At 33.2% G+C, this 22,871-nt stretch overlaps 1 protein-coding gene across 16 annotated transcripts in view; it reads left to right on the top strand.

The window, feature by feature from the left end:
* Positions 1-22,871, top strand: part of LOC307192094 (uncharacterized protein) — an 868,937-nt gene that overhangs the window by 117,311 nt on the left and 728,755 nt on the right. The gene's annotated exons all lie outside the window — the stretch shown is intronic.

Here is a 22,871-nt window from a genome sequence, read left to right as displayed (position 1 = left end):
TACTCTACTAAAGAAAACAAGGTCAGTGCTGGGGTAAATTTCTGGCAGATTATTTAAACTTCTGAGAGGGTGAATGCCATTTAGAAATAATGTGGTTTTTATTAAATAAATCTGTCTAATAATGTTAAGGTGCTATTTCAATTTTAAGAACAGACAAAGCCAATCTTAGGTACTAAGAGATGAGGGCAGAAGGTTGGGGTCAGGGCGAGGAGGGAGTTGAGTACTGGTTAGGACTGACACTGAGCACAGGAAAAAATGAAAAATAAAATTCCCGTTTTGTATTGAAGGATGTTTTATTTATGTTTAAATTCCCTTTTGCTTTACTGAATTTTCAACAAAGTGAGGTATGATATTTGAGTATACTTCTACTGTGGAATTAAAACAATAGGTTTTCTTTAGACATACAAAAATAAGACCTTTTGTTTTCAATAACTCAGTGAAGATTAATGATGAAAGTTATAAAAGGTAAAGACAAGGGCTATTGTTATTATGATTCAGTATGTCATGAAATGCAGACTTCGAAATGTTTAAAGTCAGTTTATATCTGTGTTTTCTTAAATTATCATAAGCTAGCGAACAAATTGCTGTCTTTTTAATCACTCAAAAATTTACAAGCATAGAGAATACCACTAAGGCCTAGAAATTTTGTGTGTTTACCTTATTTGATAAAATTCTTTATCCCAAGAGAAAACATTTAAAATCTTAATTATTATCCTCATAGCACCTTTTTATATTCATTAGCTCTAAATTAATAACAGCTTCATAATTTAGCTTTAAACACAGAATTAATATTAGTACTGTTATACAAAACATGTTTTGGGTGTGTTTTATTGAAACCAAAACTGTAACAAATTTTGAGAGCCTTGTAAACTGAAACTACATGAGATTGATATTTACATCTCAAAATGTATTGAAGTCTTAACAGGAGAACTATGATTATAGCTTTTGGATATTTGTCATCAATATGGTTTTGGTGGCCAGAGGGAATGTGTTTTGCTTTTTTGACATGAGTTAGACACAAAAGCCCAGGGACACCTAGTGAGACAAAAATCTCAGTAACTGAAGGAAAATAATAAACAGTAAGGACCTTTACTCCTGTCAGCCGTAGCAGATTCATAATGTGTTATGGGATGATGATATAACACATACAGGGTATTTAGACATTGAAAAGCAACATGTTGTCCTTAGAATATTTTCTATTAGCACATTGGTCTTAGAGGAAGGAAGAAAAGAAGGAAGGAATGAAAAAAGAAAAGAAAGGAAGAAAAATGAATTGATTGAGGTAGAATTTCTTACATTGAAGACTTAACTTCTAAAAATCTTGGAAAACACCTTGGGATATTCTGAAGAAGGCAGCAGTGTGATTTGACCTTGGACAGATGGGAGATTCATTGGTACTTCCCTATGTAACTGCCAACCTGATTTTCGTTGCCTTAGGTATTACCATTTTACTTCTATAGTTTTCTCACCATTCCTCTGGTACGTCACTTCTGAGCTAAAAAAGAGAAATACTATTTTTATTTTCTTCTTTTAAATCCTGACATGATTTTTTTTTTCTTTTTGTGATATAGCATCCCTCCACCCTCACCTGACACGGTTAGTACACGACTTTACAGGTAGCTCACATCTCTTTGGGTCTTTGCAACATGCCAGACATGTTATAGCAATAATTTTTCCATTAGAATATTTAGAATATTTTTTGAAGTTACATTATTTATTAGTTAATTCTTATTTGCACTTTTAGGAGAGAGTGAAAGAAATCAAAAGATTTTAGCTATATTATTTAATCCTTTCTTAATACTCTACTTCATTTTTTTCATTTTATTATTTCCTTAAACAAACAAACAAAAAATGAAAAAATCTTTTACTCATGTGTTTTCGTTCTTCAAAAATGGAACCGCTCTTCTCAGGTAGTTTGGGTTTCCCTTTCTAAATGATCCCTGTTTCTTCTTCGCCCTTCCTCCACTTTATACACAGTCAACAAGAATTCTCCGATTTTATCAGTAGTCTCACATCAGCCTTGTTCTTTTCATTTTCACGGTTACTGCCTTAGAAGAGGCCATCATTAATTCTCCTGTGGATTCTTGAAGTGTTTCCAGAGGGTCTTTACAAGTAAAAACTCCCCAGAAATAACTAGTCAATGAATTAAGTTTCAAAATTTGCCATTGAATTGTTCATTGTATCACTGTGTATCCTCTATTCCAGTGATTTCTAAACATAAAAAAAAAAGATAGTAAGGATTTTTTCATTGTGATTTGGTGTATCTATTAATATGGATTTTTATGTGTACATCTATATCAATATATATATTAGCTCTGAAAAATCTTTCATGAAATAGTATTTATCCTGACTGCCTGAGATGAGCACTAATACTTTTTTCCTATTTTATTCCTCTCCATTCACTTCCAGTATAGAGTCAGTCTTCATTATTGGTAGATTCTGTATTTGCAGATTTGCCTAAACCCTAAAGTTTGTTTGTTAAGACCAAACTCTACACTCATAGTCCTTTCACAGTCCTTTGTAGCTATGTGTATGTGCAGCATGGTGAAAAGTTTGAGTTACCAGATAGGCACATACCAGCTGAGGTCACACATGGTGAAATGCACTGCTTTCTTGTTTAACTCTCATACTGTAAAAGTTTTTCACACTTTCGTGCTTTTCGTTGGTGATTTTGCTGTTTTAAATGCCCCCAGCATAGTGCTGAAGCTCTGTCTAGTGCTTCTAAGCACAAGAGGGCCGTGGTGTGCCTTACTGAGAAAATATGTGTGTTGGATAAACTTTGTTCAAGCATGAGTTATAGTGCTATTGGCCATGAGTTCAATGTTAATGAATCAACAATATGTATTAAATAAGGTGTCTTTTAAACAGAAACAAACATAAAATAAGGTTATGTATTGATAGGTTTACAAAAATGTGGCCAGACAGGTACTTAATGCTGAGTTTCTCCAGTGGCAGTGAATCAGTATTTACTAATTTAGTGTTTGCAGGTACTGTATAGAATATAACTACTGTAAATAACAAAAATTGACTATTGCATTTTAAATTTTGGTCAGGATCCAGTGACATTATTTCATGGGCTGACCTACAATTTGCAAAACACTGCCTCCCATGAGTCATTTTTCTCAAAGTTTGCTGCTAGGAAAAACTTTGTTTTTCAGGAGCAAATTGCAGCTATGTTTTCTTTTCTCTGAGAGATTTGTAACTTGCTGCTTTGTATTTTTTACCTTGCCTGCCAGGAAACTTAATGCAGGCTTTATGCTCAATTACAGCAGCAGTATTAATCCTTGATGTTGGAATGCTTGCTTTCCTGTTTTTAGCCCTGGTTTCCTCCTTTTATTTCTACTATATTATTTTTGTTTGATTTATTCTTTTTGTAAAAGAGTCTTGAAACCTCTTGGGGAAAAGACGGAAATGAATTAATGAATAGGTAAATAATTGAAACAAGTAATCCTGGAAGAAAGATCTGGAGATAAGAGGCTATCTTTTTAGTAGAGACTCTAAAATATAATATTATTGTCAAATGCTTTGATGGTATGTGTTCTCCTTATTAAGTTATTTTTAAAATGTGTTGTGTGTTAACTTAAAAACATTCTTTGTGAAGATGAAGTAGAAGGGTTTTCTGAAGTGTCAGAATAATTAAGTAAAGCTTAACAACTTAACGATAACAGTGTAAGAAAATTACAAAATGTGTATTAACATGCTCCCTTCTAAGATCACCTATCTCTTCATTACTGTATGAATAGTCACCAATATAGATGATATAAAAAATTCTTGCTGTTCTTTAGCAATAGCAAAGTAGGTATAGTATGGATAATTAAATCATCAATAGTGAACATCTAGTCATAACCAATCATTTTAATATTTCTACCTTACTCACTAGAATTATTCACATCTTCCTTTCCACATCTCTGTGTCCATCTATGAAGATAATCCTAGATAGTCAAGAGTTGCTGTACCAAGTTGCAAACTAAGTGAAAGTTTATGTACTCTCCTCACTTAACCAAACTCAGTATATTTTATGGATTGCTTCAGTGAAAAAACAGTAATGGGTAATAAATTCATTAATCCTAAATTTCTAAGATTACATTTTGCCACAGTGTGTTAAAACAGTTTGTGAAATAAGTGATAAAGGACACACTGTGTGAATATATTCTCCTAACATTTATTAATATCACAATTGAGGATACCTCTATTGTTAAAAATAATTGGCAATGCACACTAAAGGATATTATGTCTCAGACTCACAATTTAAAAGGGCCTCTTAAAATAAGCTTCCTATAGTCTATCTCTAGTATATTTTAAAACAGTAGAATTAGATGTTTTTCTATTTTCATTTACTAACGAATTTGAAAGTGTTAAACCTCAAGGTCTATTTTCAAGCAATATACCAATATTTTCCAAAATATAATCTTCTCTAAAAGTAATTCATATAAATAATATGAATATTTACTCATTTATGTTAATCTGACCATGAGAGCATCAAACCTTAATGATGGTTATATTCTTGTAGTTGACAGTCCCACAAAGGCCATGTTACATTATTTTACATGGGAAAAGTCAAATTTTAACATTGTTGGGAAGAGATAAAAAGCTCTCATATATCTGAATCATTATAGACTTGTTAAAGGATATTAATCAATCCACATTTGTATCACTAGTATGTCACTAATACATTTGAAATATATGAGAGATAGAGCAATGTAGGGATTAAGCCCAATGGATTCTAGAGCCAGCAGCCTGTGTCCAAGTCCTAGTTCTACCAGTTGCTATCCCTGTGACCTTGGAGAGATAACCTCTCTGTGCCTTTGTTTTCCTCATTTGCAAAATAGGGATCATTATATGATATCTGTCTTACAAGAGTAAATGAGTTATTATTTATGAGGTAGTCCGAATGGAACCAGGCACATAGAAGTCACCATCTAAGTGTTTAAGTAAATAAATAACTAGGTAAGAGGATTTATAACTCTTTAGATAAGAGATGATTATTCCAGTGTTAAAAAATGTATGGCATTTTAAAACTGAATGAAACTCAAGATCATGTAGAAACAGTCCTTTTGATTTTTTAACAGCATTACCACTCCCACACCTTTTTAATTTTTTTCAAATGAAATCATGGGAACCTCAAAATAGAAAACAATTGATGTTATTGAATGGGGCAGAAGGCCTGGATCTTTGCCCATGCTACATTTGGTTACATCTCTCAGAGGCTTCTGAATTATGCCATAGACTCCAGAGGTTCTAAGGATGAAAGTTTAAAAATTCCCGATTTTTATGAAAGCCTTCTTGTACAGATGAGGTAACTGATGCTCAGAGTTGGTAATGGTTCACTTTCAAGGTAACACAGCTTATTAGTCTTCAGCAAATGCTAAAAACCAAGGATTCTTGTCCACTGCACACTCACTTACTCCCATGGCTCTCTCAAAGCCCCACATGGTTGAGCCTTTACTGGGCAAGATGAAAACACATTTTAGTCTTTATTTTCCAGGTGATCCCAATGTCTCACTTTAGACATGTCTTCTAACAATATTCCTACAGTTCAATGCCTTTCCATCCCAATCTATCATTATGGCCTATATGAAAAGAAAAATAATTTTTAACTTTCATATTTTCTTGTCAGTTGAGTAAGGCGCTCCATGTGCAAACTAATTAAGACTGAGTCAACGCAGTGTTAAAAATATATTTGAGTGTGAATTTCACCAGTGATAAGAGAATGATCCTAGCATCTACAAAAGGAATGGGCATTCAAATTATAGCTTATTATCTGCATAGCATTTCATGCTGTGCAGAATGCCTGCACAAACACACTAATGGGACTCAAAAACGTTTGAACGGATGGTTCAAAAGATTGTGGGAATTAATATGGGTAGCTAAAACAAGAGCCAGAGTTTGAGTTGGACTCAAATCTAGTTGGGCTGAATTTTCATACCCTTGTAAAAGACTTAAACAATTGATGTGTGGGAGTCTTATTGTTGATTGCTAATTGCTAATTATATAAAAATCAGCTTGTACAAGTGATTGGAGCTAAGGTAAAATACAAGTTATATAGTGCAAGCCAATATTACAGGCTTAGAGAAGCACCTAAAATTTTTAATACTGAGAAAGTGTTTTTGAGTGCAAACAGTTAAATTTTCTTTATCCTTGATAGGTACAAACATTATTTTATAATTGATTTCCCTTCTTTGGCCCTTGACGAACATACAACTTAACATGTCATAAAGCAACTTACTGCCTCAGGGCCAAAAAAAAAAATGGTAGCCATTAATGGCTATTTCACACATTTGAATATTGAATGAAATATTAATAATGTGATTAATTTTTGTTTACGAGAATTTCAGACTTTGGAGGAAAACAAAACAATACTAATTGGATCATTGAATCCCTAATTACATCATATTGGAATAAACCTTAATCTTGGATTATGAGTAAGGTTAAGGATTGTAGCATCATCTCTATAAGCTACTAGCTTCTGTGTGGTCATAAAAATTTGGCTGAATACTACTTTTTAAGTAGAGCAAAATGACATGGAAAAAATGTGTACCATCAGCTGCTCTTCCTTTAATAGGATTTTCTGATGTGCAAATCACTACAGTAGAATGATGCAGTGGGGCATAAGGACAGTGAATCAGGTAATTAATTGAGTGTAACACTAATTATATTCACTATGAACTGAAATATATACATTTGATGGCCATGATGGCACACCAGTATTCAAAGCCCAAGGTGAGAAATGCATTTCAACTTCTCTCTTTATAAAAACTCAGCAGTCTACTACAGTCTGTATCTGGTATCAAATTCTATATATCTACCTGTGTTTTTAACGTGGAAACCCAATTCCTAAAGGAAAGGTCATTATCATTATTAAGTTTTATAAGAAAATCAGTACGTACCAGTATCTGTTTAATAACGGAGACATCATGAATGTCAGACTTAACACGCTTTGCAGAGTGCTAATAACTCCTAAAGTGTATCCTTGTCTCAAGTTAAAGTCAGTATTGGAAATTTTATATTACCTGCTCTGCCTGAAAGCATTAAAAAGTACTTCTGTAATAGCTAAGCTAAAGAAGAAAATAGTGACTTTTTACAACTTTGCCTAATTTTTGGTTCAATTTCAAAGCTCATTTATAGATAAGTCATATGAAGTTGGCATTGGCTTGAATTAAGCAAGGGGATCATTTTAACCACGTATATTTTATGTTGCCTTCAGGATGAAATAAAAAAAAGCATTTATGTGTGCCTCTGTTTGGAAGTTTTGTAAGGTATATGTGTTTTAGATACATTATTAACTACATCAGAATGCTTTTTTTCATATTTCTTTTAGTTTTGGAATTTCATGGACATAAAATATGCATTTATTCAGAAACTAAACACAAAACTTTAGTAATTTCTGCATTGCAATGATCCTAATTCAAGTCCAGTGATAGATTGAAAGAGATTGTTTCTTTTTCTATTATATATTTAAATTAAAAATAGGAAGATGTAGTTTCTACTAATGAGTTTTGTAGGGCTGTTTTAATATGATGTCCCTTAGGAGGTTTCCTCACTCGGTATGAAGGCTCCTAAGAGGTGCTTGTGCACCTGATTAATTCATAAATGGCGCTGAGGGCTGCACATTTGCCCAATCCTAGTTAAATCGTAGTAGGCGGCTATTCCTCTGTAGGATGCATTGCAAATTGTGATGCTCTTATTATACACCTAATTACAGCATTCTACACCAGTCTGATTCTTTCCATAAATTCTTATAAAAGTAGTGTCCATTTTAGAAGTTAGAGATTGAGGTTCATTAAAATGACTCCAATCCATATGATTGCAGTAGAACAATGACGAGACTTGCTGGAAAATTGCGCTGAAATTCTATAAAGAACATATATGTAAAATATGGCGAAATTAAAATACAGTGATTTACAAAAATTAATTTTGTATTGTAAATAATTAAGCAGATACTGTGGGGATACAAGAGGAAAAAAATGAAAAACATGTGAAAGGATAGATGTAGTTGTTTTGGGGTGAGTAACCAATTTAAAAATTTTGTGATTTGAAGCATAGTTCTTAACCCTTCTGTGCCTCAGTGCCTCGTGGGGGGTAGTAATCCAACCTATCTTATTGAGTGTGAGAGTTGATTGAGTTAATATATGTAAAGTGCTTAGAACGGTGCCTGACACATAGTAAGTTCTGTGTAAGCCCTTTTACAGATCCTTTTCTCTCAGGCTCTACCCAATCTAATTCTCACCTGAGATGTACTGTTTTCTACTATAATGCTTTAGCTAAAAGTAATATTCTAATATTTCCACTGCTGTTCCTCCTATCCTTTGACATTGCTTCTTCTTGATGTTATTCTGGCTGAGAGGAGAGGAGGTTTCCCTTTACAGTTAGAGAGACAAGATGGATTAGAGTTTAATCAAACACAAATTTGTACAGGTAATACATTTTTTTCCCTAGATTTATAGCTGAAAAAAATGGCCCAGTGTATAAATACCATGTAACTCAAATTATTTGTCTTCAAATATGCCTTTTATAATTTCTCCCTATTATACGAAGCAACAGTGTTTTATTAAGATACAGCCATTTCTTGCTATATCTAAGGTAAATGTTCAGGTGTCTTCTGAATCCCGTCATTGTTTCTGGGGATACACGAGTTCTATCTTCATAAGTTAGGAACCATTCTACTGAACTGAATTCATCATTTAAATCAGGTTTATTGTTATTATTTATCTGCTCTTGTGATGTAGATACCAGGTCCAGAAACTATCTGAACATTTATCTAAACCTGGAGGATACTCCTTCAATATGGTCCTTTCCTTTTATTGAGGAGCTGTGAGATGTCAATTACATTATATTAAAGAAAGGAAAGGAGTGTGCATATTATTAATGTTTTAAATGAAACATAAAGAAAAATGAAGCTCAAGGAAGTTAATAGGCTTATCTCAGATTTGACAACTAGTTAATGGTGTGGGTAGAACACATGGCTTGTGATTCATGGATATTTTTCCTTCCATTCTGCATTTTATCATAAAACACAAGAAACAGGAAAAAAAAGAGTTATGAAAAGGCAACAATATAAATGTGAAAACATATTGTGAATGTAAGTTTAACACTTTTTTCTTTTAATTTACCAATCACATAGTCACTCAGAATGTGAAACTCTTTTATGACCTTTCCATCTGACACAGCTGAATTGTTTCAGATCAGCTAAGAAAAACTTAGACATATTGTGCTGACTTATACGGTCTAATGGGTTTAACAGAAAATGTTTCTCCCCTAGATAAATATGTTCTAAGTTTTAATAATACAGGACCTTTCACTTATAAAATTATCCAGTTTATAAAACATAATTATCAACATTTAAAAATGCTTTGGATGTGTGCCATTTGACCATCTTTTTTTTTTTTTTTTTTCCACATTGTAGACCAAAGCATAGAGAAACTTGATCACTTAGTAAAGCTGTTCTGACCCCAGTAAAAATAAGGTAAAGAATTAAATGGTTACATATGTTGGTAGGATAAAATCTCCATTAAGGTTGAATTAACAGGATGATGCTCTGATCTCTTATTGGACAAAGAAGTGCATTATATTTAGAATAAATAGCATACCTGAGATCCTGATCCTTTAACACAGGTGGTTCACAGTGTATATAGTAGCAGTGGTGGTCATATTTGTGTGGAGACAGATTGAAGATGAATTTAAATATACTTTATAAAAGGGAAAAGAGAAGTTGCTTCTGTTGTCATAGTTAACTATAATAGAATAGTATCTTGCTTAATATTAGCTTGTTATCCAGCACTAGCCTGAGAAGTGGACTGATATTCAGATTTAGCATAAATAGAGTAAATAGAATTGTAAGAAGTTTAATTTATCAAATGAATCTGCACAAATACAATTATAAAATAAAAATTACTTTCAAAAAGTTTAAGTTGGTAAAATATACTGGACAAACATCACACAGTAACGTTACTATAATCCTAATAAATATTACTTCTGAGTTTTATCCCTAGCTGTCATATTGCCTTTATAAAGACTTCAGAATATGCTCTCGTGAGATTTTGACTGCATCCATGTGTTAGTAGCCCATACCACCTCGAGATCAAAACATTACAGGGTTTTTTTCTTTTTTTTAAGTGGGTCGTGGGTAGAAGGGAGGGGTGATTGGGATTCAAAGGAATCTCCAAATCCTGCATTAAAACAAAGGTCTGTCAGGCTTCCCTGGTGGTGCAGTGGTTAAGAATCTGCCTGCCAATGCAGGGGACACGGGTTCGAGCCCTGGTCCGGGAAGATCACACATGCCGCGGAGCAACTAAGCCCATGCGCCACAACTACTGAGCCTGCGTGCCACAACTACTGAAGCCTGCGTGCCTAGAGCCCGTGCTCCGCAACAAGAGAAGCCACCGCAAGAGAAGCTGGCACACCGCAACGAAGAATAGCCGCCACTCGCCACAACTAGAGAAAGCCTGCACACAGAAACGAAGACTGAACGCAGCCAAAAATAAATAAAGTAAATAAATTAAAAAAAAAAGTCTATCAAGCTATGTAAAAGTCATCCTTAAATCTGGAATAAAGATATACTAAAAACAAATTTTCTTGGGGATTTTTTGAGGCTTATTGGATGTGGAATTTCTTTCCAAAATTAAAGTAGATTTTCTATTATTATTTGAATATATGAGTTAAAAACAGTGTATTATCAATTAACTTTACCTGTTCCTTTTTACTTTTTTTAGATTGAATAGCTAGCCATTCAAAATCCCTTGGATTCTATACAGTACACTGGAGATCACATTAAAGGTACTAGACCTCTCATGAGGTGGGGAAGGGCCACAGAAGTAGCTGACCATTTGCCAGTGAACCTGAAGGGGTTTCTGATTAGCATTTAATGAAAAGGGAATTCATGACCCTGGTGACTGGAGGGCATGGATGCAGTAGGATTGGGTACCGAAAATGAATGCCTCTATGCAAACTGTAGAAGTTAGAGCAAGTTGGAGGATAGTGATGGACAAGTTAACTCCTCCCAGCCTCCCTCGTGGATCACTCATGGAGAGATGGCACGAAACTTGGGAAAGGGCAATATAATCTTGAAATGGCAAATTTCAACTGAAAGTGGCTGAGTGTACCTTAAAATGACAGGATTATGTAAAAATGGAGGGCCATGAGCTAAGTTAAGTTATAGAGAAATAAAAATTTTGCACATCTGAAGTTGTGGTTATAAAATCATACCCCATCTCTGGTATAAAAATTTAAAGAAATTATTAAAGAATGCTTTAACTCTCAAAATATCTTGGCTTAGGTTTTAGGTGTAATGTGGAACAAGAATATTACCTCGTCTTTTGTTCAAGAAAATTAAAGCAAATTATTTTTCGTTTATTGTCCAGCTTCAGGATTTTAATCCAAGCAATAGTTATGAGTAAGTCAAAAGACAAAGAGTCAGATAAAAGCCTTGCAATCTGAAATCACACAAATTAATTACAAGGGTCTGACTGAAAGTTGGACTTAGCAGAGTGTCTGCCAACAGTAAGCTGGGAATAAATGTTATGGTTGTCTTTATTACTTTTATTACATTCCACTCCTAACCAGTTTAGGAGAGAAGCAGGGCATTCAGGGGGAGCCTTCTTGGTCTTACCCATAACTACCTCCATGACAGTGTTGTAGGAGTTGGAAGCAGGCTTTGAGAGAGAAACTTGAACTTGCAAAATGATTTCTTATACTGGAATTTTTGATTCCCTTGATTGCTGATCTGAAAGCCACAGCACAGTGCCTATACTGTAGTGGTGAGGGAGGGAAGGGGCAGCTCATGGACACCTATGTTTGAATTAGTCTTCAGCTGTATTAGTCCTAAGGCGCCTTGATCTTGCTGGTGATAAAGCCCACCTGTTGCTTCTATTTACAATCAAGGTTAAAGACTGTTAGTATTAAAGTAAATTTCATGGGCAGGAGGATTATAGTAATATCTCCATTCCTTGCTAAAACAACTAAGTTTCTGCCTATTCCAAATGGTATTTATACAAGTGTGTATGTGACAGTTTAACACCCTAAATGTGATCTAATAGTTCTACTGAATTTTAGACTGAATGCTACCATAAACATCTACTATATTAAAAATATTTGCATATGGCCTTCTCCTATTCTGAAAATTTATGAATTTTAATAAAGTTGCTTAGATTGTATAGCCCACAGTTATAATTGCTCATAATCCAGGAATATTATTTAAAGGGAATTGAAATTATATGAAAACACTTAAGAGCAGAATTATGTCTTCAGCTTTCCCATTACTTTTTATATGTTGATTATTAATTTCACCATGGTAAATGAAAGGATACTTAATTGAGATGAAAACTCTACTTAGCTTTGTAAATATGTTCGTGAATTAACATGTGTACAAATGTATCTTCATGATAACTTAAGATTTATCAACAAACAAACCTATAGAGTAATATGTACTTTGGTCTAGCCATTATAACAATTAAATAGTTGTTTTCTTAAGGCAAGGCAACACCACCACCAAAAAGAATACTATGTAATTATAATGAATGATTAAAAAAAATAATTAGGTTCCAGATCAATCATGTACATCCAGTTTCATGTAATAAAAAGTAACAACTTCATACATTAGAAAAATATAAAATGGAAAATAAAGTTTTAGAAATTTATTTTAGAGCATTTTCTAAACTGGATAATTCCAGAAATCTTCCCTCACTGTCCTCCTCCTTCTATAGTAAACCACTACTAACTGTTCTTTTGAATTTTTTTGTTTTTTCAATTTAGTTTAACACAGCTTTATTGCTGGGTATACGGAAGTCAACAAGAGACATTAGGTGTCCTGAAGAGTTTCACGATTAGTAAGGAAGATTATTTGTTGGCTCATTTAGGTATGCTCCAAATGTACAAAAAATTATTTAAGGCAGCCTTAAAAAATACATTGTAACAGTATAAATAATATGAATAAAAAACAGGTAAGAATGATGAAGGGGAGAATAAACAGGACTAGGGAAATAAAATGTAATTAGAAATAACATCCATGCATTATACACATGCAATAAAATCTTAAATACTTTCAGTGAGATATGTGTAAAGTGATAAAATGCAATGTACGATTAAGTATAATAATTAAAAAGTACAGGGCTTCCCTGGTGGCGCAGTGATTGAGAGTCCGCCTGCCGATGCAGGGGACATGGGTTCGTGCCCCGGTCCGGGAAGATCCCACATGCCGCGGAGCTGCTGGGCCCGTGAGCCATGGCCGCTGGGCCTGCGCGTCCGGAGCCTGTGCTCCGCAACGGGAGAGGCCACAACAGTGAGAGGCCCGCGTACCACAAAAAAAAAAAAAAAAAAAGTACAAAGTAGAGCTGTAACAGAAAGAGAATTGAATGCATAACTAGCGAATGTTTTGAGGTTTTAGCTAAATGAAACAGGTTTTTGGAAGAGGTGGTATCTGACCTCACTTTTGAAGAAACTAGAGAAAGAGTAGACACATGGAGTAGAGGGTGGAACAATACCTGCAAAGTTGTATAGGCATGAAACAGAATGGTATAGAACGTGGTACTAGTGTATTTAGGAAATCAAATGCTGCATTATAAAGTAGAAGAGAGCACAGGTAGGCTTATTGGTGGGTGTGGAACTGGCCAGATCTAGAGTGCGTAACTTTTTGTATTAAAAGAATATGGATAAAGGAGAACTTCAGTGACCCAGGTTTGAGATGCTGGTTCAGTTGAATGATTAGGAAGAGGTGTGAAATAATTACTGTTATTTTCAAGTTGGGGTTGGGAAATCAAACAAAGAATAGTATCGTGAACCTCCAGTTTTTACCTCCTAGATTTTTGAAGGCAGTGTTTTTTTCATCTATATTTTCACCAACTACTACTTGCCCTACCCCAGCAATACCACTGGAATATTTTGAAGCTAATTCCAGAAGTTATATAATTTAATCAGCAAACAGTTCAGCATGTATTTCTATATGATAAGGACTTATTAGAAACATAACTGGAACACACATAAAACATTAATAGTAATCCCCTAAGATTCTCCAATACCTAGTCAATGTTAAAATTTTCCCAATTATTCTTCCAAAAATTCGTAGGGATAATATATTAAGGACACTTTTTTGCCTGGCTTTGTCTGTATATTTCATATAAAAGTATATTTCTTGGCTAAACAAATCAAAGTACTATTAACATCAATTCTAAAACATACAGTGTTTGAAATGATAGTGGCTTATAATGAAAGTTTTGGACTATTTAAATTCTGGGACACAGGATTCAGTTGTCAGCAGCTAGGATGAGATGAACTACTACAGAATCCGTATCGCCTGTAGTTTTACAGATAGAGGAAAGGTGGCAGAACATAGCACAATTCAGTTTTCAAAGATGCATTAGTAAAAGTTCATTTAATAAATGATTTTTTTTGACTTGACGGAGAGCCAGAAACTACTTGAATATCCCCTGTATCTGTTTAAGAAAATAGTTTGGGTAGCTATAGGAAATGGGTGAAATGATTACTAAAATCAGTAAATGCAAAGAAAGCAAAGGAAAACATAAACCATACAAAAATATTTCCAGTACCAAATTTTTTGTCATTTGTTAAACCACAAATAGGCATACACAGAGCTGTAGTTCAACATGCTTTTGTTGCTAACTTAAAGTTTGGAGCACTGCTCTGCAAATCAACCAGACTGGACCATGAGTTACAAGTTTTATATATACATATAATATATATGTATATTATATATATATTATATACATATAATATATATGTATATTATATATATATATATAATATACATATATGAAGTGTAAGAGACTAATTGGGAAGTTATAGTTGGACATGAACAAATGTTAGAGACAAATTATTAGAGGGGTAAGAAGACTTAAGCTGGGAGGAACTGACTAGTTCTTTACAGGTAATGCATAATTCTAACTGATAAAATTGAATTCAACATAGATATTTCAGAAAACTTATTTTCTAGTTGTAATATTTATATTAGAATTCATAGTCTGCCTCATTGGAGCTTCAGTAAGTCTGCAAGTGACTCCCTAACTTGCAAGTGAAAGTGCTTATTACATAGTAACAGATGGAAAAATAGAACCAAACTGCACATGGGATAAAATCAGAGTCAACATATAGTTTATTTGCAAAGGAATATTTTTTCAACTACAATCATTGCACCTACTAACTGACCAAGAGTCTTTTCCTGTATTAATCATTAAAAATGACTTTTAAAGTGTTCATTTTAAAGGGAGATTTTTCATCTTAAACAGGTTTGTTGGGCAAGAAAGTTATTTAGTAATAAAAAATGACCAATACTGCTTTTGAAATTGTTCTTCAAAACGTATCTATACAAAGTTCTTTATGAAAGATAGAATAAAAAGGGATTTTAGCTCATCAGTAACTCTTAAAATGTGTAAGTCCTTTATGACTATAAACTCCGTCATTTTATTCTTGTACAATAGCCAGCAGTGCTACACAGAGTAAACAGTTGTTCCCAACTTCAGAAGCCTGCAGAGGTCAGTATAGCGACAGCAACAAGACATCACATGGATCAGTTGATCAATGCTGAAAGTGGACCATTAGATCACAAACTTATTATTTATACATACCACCATCTTGAATATTAAAATGAAGTTTGTCATAATTAGGATAGAATATCCTTTGAGTAATTGGTCTTTATAACATTTACATTTAAAGAAAATCAACATTTGGAAAATCATTCTGCTCAAAAAGGGTGGCGGGCAGAATAAGAAATGAAATTTAAAATTACAATAGTGACCACTTTATATAAAAATAAATGTTCTTTATGTGTACTGAAGGATTTGAAAAATGTTCTGTTCCTTTGAACTGGGGAATATATTCTTCATACTTGGTTCACCAGCTTCTGGCACCTGTCAGTGAAGCTCACTGTTAACCTGGGCAAAGCTATGATTTTTTTTTTTTTTGACATTGATACATCAGTGAAGTTTTCTTATTTCTAGTCATATTCTGTATAATTCAAAGTAAAAAATGCTTCCAAATATAGCCATAGTTCTCAGGTACAGTTTACAATTTTCTGTACCCACATTGAAAATAAGTATTTTAAATTTGGACATGGAAATGTGCACAGATATATTTCTTATGAAAACATTTTTACAATTGGTTTTTGTGAAAGTGAAGAAAACAGACAAGTTTTAGAAACTGTACTTTGATATCCAGAAGCTGTCTTATCCATGATGACCTGTCAGTGACCTTTGTCATGACACTGAAGGACTGCACTCTCCAGGGGTGAGAAGTAATTCAACTTCAATTGTTCCTGTGCGCCAGACATGTATAAAACAGAGACTATAAACATATACTGTAGGCTTATTTTGGCTCCAGTTAAGCTGACACCATCAAACTCATTTAGTTTAGAACTTGGAGACATGGTTTCAGTATCAGTTCTCTGCTGCAATCCAGAAGGTTAAAGAAAAACTAGCTAAAACCAACATTGGGCTTTTGCTGGGACAGCAGTTACCTATTGTAAAGTAAGTTCCTCATACTTTTTTACAATAATGCCATGTCAGTGTTTGCTGTTTCTAATTCCACTATGGATGGGCAAAGTCAAAAGCTTTCTCAAAAGATCAGAAGATAGAAAGTGAGACGTTAAATTGACATTTTAAAAAAAAGAATATGTTTACTATTTTAAATTTAGCTTTGCTTTTCCCTAAATGTACTTCGGTAGGCACTTGTGCAAAAATATGAATGAAGTATGCAGGCAAGCAGTTAGTTTTTATTGTCCACAAATAAATGTATACTAAATTTTTTTCTACTTACATATTTGTTACAATTTTTATCTAAAATTTTAAAAACTTCTCTGAGAACATCATCTCAGTGTTCTTGTAGTATGACCATATATCCTAATCCATGGCAGTATAATGGACTGTAATAGCCTACAAATTAGGCAAAGATAAATAACCCTATAGTGGATATAAAATAAAGTTAATATAGTTAATAATGCTAATTAATATCACATTCTATATCGTATCAAAAAGTAACTTGAATTTATATAAACTGGTTACTTATTAGGCCACAAATACAACCTAAAAAAATCTCGAAAGGCATAAAGTATTTAGGATGTTATCTTAATACAATGCATAACCAGAAATTAATAACAAAGGACAAGTTTAAAATGTCACTTGCAATAAAAATAATTCTTTCTTGAATAATGCTAAGATCAAGGAGAATGTCAAGCCTGCGATTACCAGTTGTAAAATGACAATGGGAACATCACCAAACAAAGTGTATGGTGTGCATCCAAAGCTGTAATCTGACAAGAATTCAGAGATGTAAATGCTTAAATTTAAAAATAAGAAAAAATAAATAGGTATTAAACAGTTGGACAAATGAATATAACCAGAGTTGAAGAAAACAGAAACTTATAAATAACTAAAAAACCCCCAAATAAACAAATCGCTCCAAGATAATGTTCTTTGAAGAAAACTAAAATATGAAATCTGTAATATAGCTAATCTGGTAATACTCTGGTAGGCCTCCCAGAGATGTCACATCCTAACCAGGAACTTGTGAGTGGGTTATCATAAATGGTGAAAATGACTTCGGATATATGATTAAGTTAAGGATCTTGAAAAGGGGAGATAATCCGGAATTATCCCAGTGTGCCCAAGGTAACCATAAGATTCCTAGTCTGGGGGAGGCAGTAGAGGTAGAGTCAGAGAGCTGCAAGGACTCAACAGAGGTTAGAAGGAGAAAATATGTTACACTGCTGGTTTCGAAAATGGAGGAAGGGGCCATGAGCCAAGGAATAGGAGTATCCTTTTGAAGTGGGAAAGGCAGGGAAATGGATCTCCCCAAGAGCTTGCCAAAAGGGCACAGCCTGTGCACATGTTTTAGACTTCTGAAATAATTATATGTCATATATATGCATATAATATATAGAATAAACTATAAAAACTATCATGTTTTTATATGTACAATACAGTTGTTACATAATTGTGTTGCTTTAAGACTCTAAGCTTGTGATAATTTGTAACAGTGACAATAGGAAACTAATATAGCTAACAACTGAAAGGGAAAAGCTCATAAGGAGAATTAAAAGTAAGGCTAACTATAAAATAATATGTATGGCTGAGATTAAATATGTTGGATCACTAAATACAATTTAATGCTAATAATTTCAAAATCTGAAAGAATGCAAGAATCTCCTGAAATGGTTCCAAAGTCTGGCCAGTGAAGTATACAAAAATAAATGGTACAGTGTACTTCCAAAGCTAGATACAAACATTACAAAATAAATTCAGAGAAAACCCAAAAGAATATTAAAAAGTAAACCATCATTATATGTATTAACACTTTAAGCTTCAAGATAATCCCATGAGGAAAGCAACCTTATTATCCTCATTTTGTAGATGAAGAAACTGAGGTTAATAGGCCCTAAATTACATAGTTAATAAGTTTCAGAGCCAGTTTTGAAACACAGGGCATCTGGTTTCAGTGCTTATGTTGTAACATTTTTACTTCAAAATACAAGGATGGATCAAAATAGATCAATTTCAGTAAGTCATTGAATCAATAATAATTCAGAAAAAGAAATATTTTGTCATATTTCAAAGAATATCTTGATGAAATGCGATATCCCTTTCTAAAAAAAATTGGCACAAACTAAAAATAAAACAATGCTGTGATAAAGTTTATTTTAACAATAATCAGCATTTTACTTGATTTTGAAACATTGAATACATTTTAATTAAAATTAGGAACCAGAACAACATAAGGATGTCTATTATTGCTGTTATTCAAGATGATTCTGAAAGTTCTAGAGAATATAATAAAGGAAGAAAAAATTTAGATGTTAATATTGGAAAGAAAAAGATAAAATTATCGTTGCTAGAAAACATACTTGTTTAGAAAACTCAGAATAATTGATTAAAAATTTTAGCCCTAACAAGCAAGATTAGTAATGTAATCAGTTACAAAATCAATTTGTTTATAATATATCACTATGAAAGTTTAGTCAGTATAATGGCAAATATTCTCATTCACAAAGCAATGAAAATAAGTAATACAAATGATTTTAAGGTGAAAATATGTTCTAGACTTGTTGAAGAACCTCTATAAAGATTAGGAAAGGAAAAGAGAAAGAACACTTCAATAATTGTTTTCCTGAATTAGAAACATACTAAATCTGAGTACCAATTATCCCCCTAAATAAATGATAAATCCAATTAAAATTTTAAAGTAGTATTGTGTAACTTTTCTTAAATGTTTTACCCTGGGGTAGATATTATGTCAAGTAATAGATGTATAAGTATGCATGCTTTTTTAAGACTTACGTAGTTTACTGGTTAGGATTATTATTATTTGTAGATGAAGAAACAGGTTTTGAGAAGTCAAGTGTTTATGACACAGAATTAAACATTGTCTCAGCCTGTACAATTTGAGATCCTCCCACTTCAATACTTTGTAACATGACTCAAAATCCCTATTAAAAATGTTGGGAAACTTTATCAAATGATTCTAAATTTCATGTGTAAGATTAAATCTATGAGAATAGCCAGGATAATTCTATAAAAAATATAGCTTATTTAATGTTGTACTTGGCTTTTAAATGTTAAAGTACATTGTAAAATTATAGTAATTAATAGGGAGATATCAGTACAAGGAACAGAAGAGGAAACTTAACCATCAAACCTAAGTATCAGTGAAAACACTAGTATGTGATAAAAATGGTATTTTAAGTCAGTGCAAATTGATGAAATATTTTCTAAGTAGTGCTAGGACAATTATTTTTAACCATAATTACATTCCCAATAACATGCCATACTTCAGAACTTCAAAATATAATCCGGATCGGTTAAAGAATTAAATACAGCATATGAATCTACAAAAAAGCAAAAAAAATTAAGCAAATATTAATGTGATTCCACAACAAGAAGGTCTTTATAAAAATGAAATAAAAAATCATAAAAGAAAAATGAATGGATTTCAATAAATAGACATTTGGAGTTTTGTATATAAATCAGTACTAGAAACAAGGTAAGCCACAAATTGGGAAAGAATTTTCAATGTATTTGATCAATGACTGATGTTATTATGTGGACAATTCTTATATATTAATTATAATAAAGTAAACAATATTAAAAGAAATCAAATCACTAGACAGATGATTAAAATAAATGCAAATGTCTAATAAACACTTATAAAATTATTCAGCCTCACTTTTAATCAGTGAACACTAAACTGATCATACAGCATTCTCTCCCCCCTCAAAAAAGGCTGATTGAATGGCTGATTTCTGACTGTCAATGAAGAAGTCTGTTAGTTTACTTTTTTAAGTAATGGCTTTATTGAGACATGATTCACGTCATAAAATTCCTCCTTTCATGGTATACAATCCACTTTTTAGTATGTTCACAGAGTTATACAACCATAACCACTATCTAATTTTAGAACATTTTCATTACCCCAAAGAGAAAAATTATGCCTATTATCATCATTCTCCATTTCCTTCTCCCCCTTGGAACCACTAATTTACTTTCTGTCTCATCAGGTTTGCCTATTCTGGACATTTCCTATAAATGGAATTATCCATTTTGGTCTTTGATATTGGCTTCTTTCAGCTGGCATGTTTTCAGGGTTCATCCATGTTGCATCATGAATCAAAGCTTCATTCATATTTATGGCCAAATGTTCCATTTTATGGATTTCCATGTTTTCTTTATCTGTTCATCAGTTGATGGACATTTGTTGTTTCCACTTTTTGGACTATTATTAATAATGCTGCTTTGCACATTCATGTACAAACATTTGTGTGGCCGTTTGCTTTCAGTTCTCTTTGCTATGTATCCAGGAGTGGAACTCCTGAGTTATGTAGTAGTTGTATGTTTAATATTTTGAGGAGCTGCTGAAATGTTTATCAAAGAGGTTGCACCTTTAACAATCGCAGCAGCAATGTAGGAGAGTGCCAATTTCTTCACATCCTTGCCAAAATTTGTTAATGTCTGTGTTCTTAATTTTAGTTACCCCAGGGGGTATAAAGTGATCTTTCATTATGGTTTTGATTTTTATTTTCCTAATGACTAATGATACTGAGCATCTTTTCATATACTTATTGACCATTTGTGTATCTTCTTTAGAGAGGTGTCTATTTAAATCCTGTGCCACTTTTTAATTTGGCTATTTGTCTTTTTATTGTTGACCTGTAAGCATTTGTCCTGGATACAGGTCCCTTATTAGGTACAAGTGTGCAAAAAATGTTCTCCCATTCTGTGGGCTGTATATATATTTTCTTGATGGTATCTTATGAAGCACAGAAGTTTTTAATTTTGGTGAAATCGAATCAATTTTTTTTTGGTCACCTGTGCTTTTGGTGTCATATCTAAGAAAGCATTGTCAAAGTCGTAAAGATTTACTCTTAAGTTTTCTTCTAAGTATTTTAGAGTTTTAGTGCTTACATTTACATCTGTGATATATCTTGAGTTAACTTTTATATATTGTGTGAATTAGGGGTACATTTTCATCCTTTTGTGTGTAGATTTCCTGTTGCTTAGCACCAGTTGTTAAAAAGACTGTTCTTTCCTCATTGAATTTGCTTGATATCCTTGTTTGTTGTTGTTGTTTAGTGACTTAACTGCACTAAGTTTATAAAGTCTATTTTTAGTTATGTGGAAGCGTTGGAAACTCATTAAGCTTAGTGGTCAATTAATGATGGGACAGAGATTACCTTACGTATCTTGAATTAATAAATCTCCCAGCCTTTGCCAAGTGGTTCTCTGTGTATTGGAAGGCATGCGTCACTCTCCAACAGGCAGTCTATAACCCTGCCTTAGCCTTCTGTTCCTGCCTGGGAAGAGCCTCAAGTTCTGGTAGAGGTGGGCGATTGGGGTGTTTCCAGCTTTTCCTTGAAATGTGCACAGTTCTGCATGTGTGCTTGGCATTCTAGATTCTCAAGAATATATCAGAGCTTTACAGCACTACTTATGGAAGTATCATTCCCCAGATATTCCTTTTGAGATTTTTAGTCAGCCTCTTATTTAGCACTGACTAGTACTCCACCTCAGGCTGCTTTGATGTTGAATAATTGCCACTGATTATTTTCAACAAATGCTCTAGGAATATGGCTGTTCACACAGGGCAAGCTTTGAGTTTGATCAAATGAAGGCAAACCCTAAGAATGGAGTTTTTCAGGGAGCTTCCAAATGGCAATATTTCTCTGGGAATGGGACTTTTGGGGATCTCCAAACCCATCTGTTTCTTCCAGTGGCTACTAGGTTGCTAATTTTTATAGCCATCATAGTTGTGAGGCTATTGGTTTTCAAGCATGCTATGGACCTGGGAAGAGAGGGATAGGAATAGAGGAAATTTAAATGACACAAAGCTTACTGTTCATACTGAGATTCAGTCATTTTTCTTGATAAGTTCTCCTTGGATTATTGCAAGTCTTTGGTTAAATTTCCAAGATTCTGAAAAAGTTGATTTTGATGATTTTTGCCAGTGGTCTCATTTCTTCTGTGGCAGAGCAGATTTTTCAGAAGTCCTTTCCCACCATTCCCAACATGCTTCTCTTAATTTACTTTTAAAATAAATTATTCTATTCTAAGTTTAAATTGTTTTAAGCTTTATTTACAGTGTGGTTTAGAACATGCTAGAAATTGCATAATTTACAACTACTTAAGCTTATTAAAATTATGAGAAGCTTCAAATGAAAACTTAAAAATTTCCAAAATGGTACATACTTTTAGAGTTCTTTTTGAGCTAAATCACCAAAACATATTTGACGTCTGTCTTAATAGGAAAGGAGTTTGAAGGACCTATTTGAAGAGAATGAGAATTTGTGACAACACAGATGGACCTAAAGGGCATTATGCTCAGTGAAATAAGTCAGAGAGAGAAAGGCAAATACTGTATGATATCACTTGTATGTGGAATCT

The sequence above is a fragment of the Stenella coeruleoalba genome (genome assembly GCF_951394435.1).
Source record: "Stenella coeruleoalba genome assembly, chromosome: 9".
NCBI lineage: Eukaryota > Metazoa > Chordata > Mammalia > Artiodactyla > Delphinidae > Stenella > Stenella coeruleoalba.
Note: the sequence above shows the minus strand (reverse complement) of the source record. Positions and strands in the feature narration are given on the sequence as shown.